The following is a 6,000-nucleotide window of genomic DNA, read 5'->3' as shown; positions in this document are numbered from 1 at the left end:
GTAAAACACTATCTTTTTTAAATGTACTATGTAAAGATGTGTAAATTGGATGCTAATTCCTTAAAATAGGGTTGAATAAAATGTTAAGCCTTTTATTTGCTCTATTAAACCAACTATTACATGATACATACTTTGGAAGTAGCCTAGACTGATGACAGACAAACAGGAAAACGTGGTCCATATAGGTTGACAAGTGGATAGTATACTTTGCATGTGATCTTTCTGTATTTGGAAACTGCACGTCCTGACGTCACTACGGGTGATGTTAGTGGAGGAAGAGTTTCGTTGTGAACGCGCCTGACGGATCCCTGGCGGAGGGCAGCGAGGGCGCGCATCTCTGTCCTCCGCTTGTGAAGCGACTGCAGGGGAGCCAGATGCCCGACTGTGAGCCGCTGCCTGTGGATACACATCCCAAATACCAGAGCAGGCGAGAGCCACATACACATTTCGCCATATGACAGGGAAGAGGACAGTATACACGGAGTAAGATTTTTTTTAAATTTCTGAATATATATGTTCCTTTTACCTCCCTTGTTGTCTCTGTTACAACCTCTGCTTCAAATGAAGAGCTGCCTTGGACTTGGAGTACCGGGCGTCAGTAGAACACAAATCCGTTATCCCACTCAGCCCCTGCTGCTGCGGTGCTGCTGCCTGTGAGTGGCTCATCTCATTGCATTGGATTATACAGCGTGTCTATATGCGCAAAACCATGGAGATTATATGACGTGGATTTATTTTTTGAACAAAACTGGACATCTACAAAAGCGACGTGTCCTGTTCTTTTAATTTTCTCGCCTTGCCTTTTTATTTTGCGTTTTTCTGTTCCGTTTTCTCTTTTGGTCTATGGCTACTTTATGATTTCATGTCCTTAGCGATCGTTCCTTATTTTCATTTATTTATTTTTTTACACTTGTTTTTTTTTGGAGACGCAGAAGTGGGATGCCTCGCAGTGAACATTTGTGGGGAGAAGAATCCGCGCAGCAGCGAGGGTGAATGAATGATAGTCTCCCTCTCCATCTGAGACGTGCCATGGATGGGAAACTTAATTTGTATCCACGGAACCGATCGGGGAATATCCTTCGCTTCAAATAACTACTGCTGACAGCGATCAGGTAATTCATTTCGTCTTTTTATCTCTGTAAAACCGTTTGACTGAGTCTTTGCGCCAGAATGCATTCTGCCGGTTTATGTATTTGATTAATGACATCCCTGTGAAAAGATCAGTGAGTGTAGAAATTAAATCCAGATTATCTGACGCATAGATTGAAGGGGGAATGGGACCATCATTTCCCCTAGTTTCGCAGTTTCAAGGCTGAAGTGTATCGGCAGTTATCCGCGGGGATGAGATATCTGTGAACCTGTAGGCTACGGAAGTACCAGTCACAGAAAATCCCCAAATAAATCTCAGCAGTTGAATTACAGCCCATTAGTCGAGCACAGGTGGACAGCAGTAGCCCCTGCATGCTGAATCTCTCAGTGGGAGACACAGGCAGCTGTATGGTTGCCTCTAAAGCCGCTGGCAGACCTGTAACTTTGCGCAATGGCCAATAACACACACACACTCACGCACACACTGCACATTGTGCACACACTGCACATTGTGCACACATAGCCTGCTCAAACACTTTTATTTCCACCTTTACTGACTCGTCTCTCTCAACACTTTCACATGCTCATGTCCGCCGCCCCCTACACACACACACACACACACGCACCCACACGCACACACACACACACGCACGCACACAATGATGGTGTTCTCTTTCCTCGTTGGGGGTTTGCCACGATGCCATTTTGAGTTTAGAATTACATTTCTGAATCAGAGCTGCTCCACCCGCACTTAGCCTTTTCAAACACTGCCAGTAAATGATTCTGGTCCGCAGAATGCCTTCTTCACGTATATATCTGTAACATTTGGTCAGAGTTGCTTTTTGCAATGTTTCTTCCCGCCTGTGCGCCTGGGTGAGTGGGTGCCCTCCTGTCGATGAATGCTAAAGAGCCAGGATGTACCAAAGACGCCAGTGAGTGTGCAGTGGAGATTGAAAGAGGGGGCTGCTTGATTTACATCCGTACTGGCATCTCACGACGTAACAGAAAGCCCTTTTGAAAGCTACCTGATCACACACTGAGGTCCGGTTTATTAGCGGGAGCCCTCATGCTGTGGAGTGCGTCTGCCGCAGTGTCGCCTCTTGGTACCTGCTCACCAGCCTTTTCGGAGTTATATTTAGTAGATTCATAACAATGTGGGGGGGTTTATCGAGAGTCTAAGAAAAACTGCACCTCAAACGCTGCATGGCGATCAGGTTGCTCCTGTGACGATGAACCGGCATGACAACGGGAGTGCAAAGGAGCCTCCGAGCGTCCTCTGTCTCTCTTCCTCCACCCATCTGTTGAGCTTACAGTGGTGTGCGCTTCCTCCGCGCATCTCAAAACAAACTCCCTACTATCAAACCACTTTAACAATGGGAAGTGACACACATGGCGGAGGCAACCTCGATGCTCGTATTCCCCATATAGCCATATATGGCATGTTTCACAATTTCCTTCTTCACCCCACTTATTCCACCTCTGAGTCAAGCTCTGCTACAGCAGCCCGTGGGTGCACTGGTGGAGGCTCTTTAACAGGGACACTGATTCATGAGCAGTGACTGTCTCTTTGCACCATTTAGGATTTGGATTAGCAGGTCAGATTTAGCCGGTAGTGTTAATCATGTTCTAAAAGAAAGCATGTGATGGCTTATTAAGAAAGTCACAACAACACTATGCATGTTTACATCATTAAAGCAATCGTGACTATTCCTTCATAGAGCTCTCTGTGCAGCCATGTCTCCTCCCTGACTGTGAGCAGTGAATAACCATAATAGTTCCACTCCTTTTATTTTTTTAGACGCAGTGAATAACCTTGTTTGTTTTATTTCTCCGGGCTGCTGTCGGATCTAATGGAGCCGGCAGGGTCGTGTCCCCTTTTAGCAGAGATGAGCAAAGCTTGGATGATGGCTGATGAGTTAGATGTGAGAGAAGGCTCCTTTTTAACACCGCTGTGTAGAGGACAGGGGGTGGGAGGGGGCCATTGGTTCAGTAAGTCTCTCACTCTAACATAGTATAATTTGCAACTTAAACTCCCAAGCTTGCTAATGGTTTCCACTCAGAGGATCTGTATCAGATTCATCCTGAGAACATGCAAAGCAGGGACTAATTTGGTCACAGAACGTCGCTTTGCAAACTGCGGTGGTATGATATTTTTTTCTTCTTCCTTCCAGATAAAATGGTTCTGCTCTTGGTTATGCAACTACAGGACAGCTACATATAAGCTGGATTTATTATGGCTACTCTACAGAATGTGACACAACTTACCTTTAAGGGTTAGGGTTGGTGTTCAATGCTTTTTAACAACATTTTTTTTAACAATACTTCATTAACTCTATTGGATATGTACGGTGGCCCTGAAGTGCAAGACACTACAGCATTTCAGAAAACACTACAGCATTTCAGAAAACACAACAGCATTTCAGAAAACACCACAGCATTTCACATTGGACGGAAAGGGTATTCCTTTAGGGAGAACACTTCTTGTTTGTGATTGGACAGAGCCAGCCAGAAAAGCACTCCTGTGATTGGTTGTTTTTGCTGCCAGTCAAGAAATGACGCTTCGTGATTGGTCAACACCCGACAGCGAAATATGTCCCAACGTCCCAACACATCAGCCGTTAGCACACACTAAGGGCTCACAGCTCCTCATATCTGTTCAGAAACTGGACACAAGTTAAACATGTACAAACCACAGACTGTCTATGTCATGGTGAATACAGTCACTGCTTTATTTATGTCTGTATGACGTTGTTTGTGAGTGTGGACGGAGCAGCAACAGGTTAGTTTTAGCCTGATGGGTCCGATTCCATTCAGAAAACACGCATTTTAAAGCTTTTCGCCTGCCGTCTTGTCTGCAGACTTGTCAAAGCGTTTAATTCATGGTTTTTACTAACCTTTATCAGTATGTAGTTACTTCGGCATCACTTTGAAACGTGTATTACAATTAAATCACGGTCAAATATGTTCACCCCGCCGCCTCTCCAGCGCCTCTTGTTTGAATGACAGGAGCAAACACAGCTGACAGCCACGGTGAAACTCGAGCGATTAGAGCGATGCGAATATTGGGTGGTCTACCATAGTATTTACATGGAGATAAGCCCCTTAAAAACCATGAATTAATAAAGCATTAATTCTGTGTTTACTCCTGTCATTCAAACAAGACGCTGGAGAGGGGGCGGGGCCATCAGGCTAAACTAACCTGTAGCTGCTCCGTCCACACTCACAACAACGTCATAAAGACATAAATAAAGCAGCGACTGTATTCACCATGACATAGACAGTCTGTGTTGTGTATATGTTTAACTTTTGTCCAGTTTCTGAACAGATATAAGGAGCTGTGAGCTCTGAGTGTGTGCTAACAGCTGACTGCTGATGTGTAGGGCCAATCATGCAGCGTCATTTCTTGACTGGCAGCTAAAACAACCAATCACAGCAGTGCTTCTATGGCTGGCTCTGTCCAATCACAAACAAGAAGTGTTCTCCCTAAGGAATACCCTTTCCGTCCAATGTGAAATGCTGTGGTGTTTTCTGAAATGCTGTAGTGTTTTCTGAAATGCTGTGTTGTCTTGCACTTCAGGGCCACCGTAGTTATGGGATGGATAACCCTAAACCTGGTAAATTATCACCGTTAAACCCATATGGCCAGACATTATCAGGGATCATTAGGCGTATTCACACCGGAGTACTTTTACCTGTACTTTTCCCGTTTGGTTCCGTTAGTGCCTGGAATTTTGCGTTCACACCAAAAAGAGTACTTAGTTCCGAGAACTTTTACCCCCATTTGTAGTGCCTGCTAGAGAGGTGGGACTATCCTGGGGAGAAAAAAGTACCAATTTCGATTGGCTGGGCGAATTGCAAACCACGCCCCGTAAAACTCTGAAAAGTTTTGTGAAGCCGCCATTGTATTTGCTGGCATTAGCATTATTAGCATTAGCATTAGCCCCGCGCACCAACGGAGAGAGAATAACTTATGGCAACACAAAGCATGGGAGCGGTGGAGATGGGGAGGTGTTGGCGTTCTGGCGATTTACACGGAAGGCTTCAGTAGAAGCTGCTGGGAGTCCCAGCAGCTTCTACTGAAGCCAGTCGCCAACTCCGGGGACTTCCGGCCGGGGACTTCGGGTGGCAGTATACGCCGTGAAGTTGTTCCATGGTGTTCCATGGGGGTACTAAGTGCTGGCACTAAGTGCTGTGCACTAAGTGCTGTGCACTAAGTACGGCAAAGTACTTGGTGTGAAAGCGACTATTGAGAAAATGTGCTTTTCTGTTATTTGTAAAACATTTGTTTGTGATCGTTCCTGACGGCTCAAGTATTAGACCTTCACCTAGATGTGAGTGTTCCACAACCTATCATTGATATCATATTGACGTATTGTCTTTCTGGCCAAAGCCCATAAATATGGAAAGAAAATATTTTTATAACAATCATTTTGTATGAATGCGGTCAATAATAAATCTACACATTATTCTAGATAACAAACGTCATTAGCTTGTTGATTATACAGTTCTATGGCAATACGACTACGAATGATACCGGGTGTCATATTTCTGAGGGAGCATATCTGCCATCTTTCTGTTTGTGGTTTCTTTTCTTTAGCTTGGAGTGGTTCCAGAAGCAAAGCCCTCTGCTTGGCGTGCTCTTTGACAATCTGGCCGAGGCCATGTGTCCCCGGCTACCTCCAGAGATCTCCTTTTAGCTAGAGCCTCTTTTCAGGGAGCTCCTTGTGATTCCAAGCAGGATTTTCTGAATGATATCAAGTGATGTGTTACATTCAGATGCGTACTGCTCAGATGGCACTACAAGGTTGTTTGAAAGCAGCATTGCAAGATGTCATGTAGATAAATGAAGTATTTTCTTTATTGAGGTGTAGAGGTGTATCATTTTTGGATCCCATGCAGGTGTCGGATATG

The 6,000-nt window shown here is 44.9% G+C and overlaps 1 protein-coding gene across 7 annotated transcripts in view; it reads left to right on the top strand.

Moving 5' to 3' along the window:
• The first annotated feature begins 371 nt into the window (after positions 1-371).
• The window catches only part of adgrb2 (adhesion G protein-coupled receptor B2), a 268,441-nt gene continuing 262,812 nt past the window's right edge, over positions 372-6,000 (top strand). For all 7 annotated transcript variants that reach the window (XM_071204889.1, XM_071204887.1, XM_071204888.1 and 4 more), the window contains exon 1: positions 372-1,112. The gene's annotated coding sequence lies outside the window, so the exon portion shown is untranslated. The remainder of the gene's footprint in view (positions 1,113-6,000) is intronic.

Source organism: Pseudochaenichthys georgianus, chromosome 11 (assembly GCF_902827115.2).
Source record: "Pseudochaenichthys georgianus chromosome 11, fPseGeo1.2, whole genome shotgun sequence".
NCBI lineage: Eukaryota > Metazoa > Chordata > Actinopteri > Perciformes > Channichthyidae > Pseudochaenichthys > Pseudochaenichthys georgianus.
The sequence above is the reverse complement of the archived record's forward strand: the minus strand, read 5'-3'. Positions and strand labels throughout refer to the sequence as shown.